This window comes from Micropterus dolomieu, unplaced genomic scaffold (genome assembly GCF_021292245.1).
Source record: "Micropterus dolomieu isolate WLL.071019.BEF.003 ecotype Adirondacks unplaced genomic scaffold, ASM2129224v1 contig_14151, whole genome shotgun sequence".
Classification (NCBI taxonomy): Eukaryota; Metazoa; Chordata; class Actinopteri; order Centrarchiformes; family Centrarchidae; genus Micropterus; species Micropterus dolomieu.
In genome coordinates, this window is record NW_025743137.1 from 4525 (window position 1) to 5800 (window position 1276).

The following is a 1276-nucleotide window of genomic DNA, read 5'->3' on the forward strand; positions in this document are numbered from 1 at the left end:
CAGGATTGAGACAGTTGTGAGTCAGGAGTGAGTCAGGAGTCAGAGACGAGTGAGTCCGGAGTCAGACAGAAGTGAGACAGGAGTCAGACGGAAGTGAGACAGGAGTCAGACAGAAGTGAGACAGGAGTCAGACGGAAGTGAGACAGGAGTCAGACGGAAGTGAGACAGGAGTCAGACAGAAGTGAGTCAGGAGTCAGACAGAAGTGAGTCAGGAGTCAGACAGGAGTTAGTCACAAGTCAGACAGGAGTCAGACAGGATTGAGACAGTTGTGAGCCAGGAGTGAGTCAGGATTGAGTCACGAGTCAGACAGGCGTGAGTCACGAGTCAGACAGGCGTGAGACACGAGTCAGACAGGCGTGAGACACGAGTCAGACAGGCGTGAGTCACGAGTCAGACAGGCGTGAGACAGGAGTCAGACAGAAGTGAGACAGGAGTCAGACAGGAGTGAGACAGGAGTCAGAGACGAGTGAGTCAGGAGTCAGAGACGAGTGAGTCAGGAGTCAGAGACGAGTGAGTCAGGAGTCAGACGAGTGAGTCAGGAGTCAGACAGGCGTGAGTCAGGAGTCAGACAGGCGTGAGTCACCAGTCGGACAGAAGTGAGTCAGGAGTCAGACAGAAGTGAGTCAGGAGTCAGACAGAAGTGAGTCAGGAGTCAGACAGGATTGAGACAGTCAGGAGTGAGTCAGGAGTCAGAGACGAGTGAGTCAGGAGTCAGAGATGAGTGAGTCACGAGTCAGACAGGCGTGAGTCACGAGTCAGACAGGCGTGAGTCACGAGTCAGACAGGCGTGAGACAGGAGTCAGACAGAGTCAGACAGGCGTGAGTCACGAGTCAGACAGAAGTGAGACAGGAGTCAGACAGGATTGAGACAGGAGTTAGTCACAAGTCAGACAGGAGTCAGACAGGATTGAGACAGTTGTGAGCCAGGAGTGAGTCAGGATTGAGACGCGAGTCAGTCAGGATTGAGACAGGAGTGAGTCACGAGTGAGACAGGCTTGAGTAGAGATTGAGACAGGAGTTAGTCACAAGTCAGACAGGAGTCAGACAGGATTGAGACAGTTGTGAGTCAGGAGTGAGTCAGGAGTCAGAGACGAGTGAGTCCGGAGTCAGACAGAAGTGAGACAGGAGTCAGACGGAAGTGAGACAGGAGTCAGACAGAAGTGAGACAGGAGTCAGACACAAGTCAGACAGGAGTCAGACAGGAGTTAGTCACAAGTCAGACAGGAGTCAGACAGGATTGAGACAGTTGTGAGCCAGGAGTGAGTCAGGATTGAG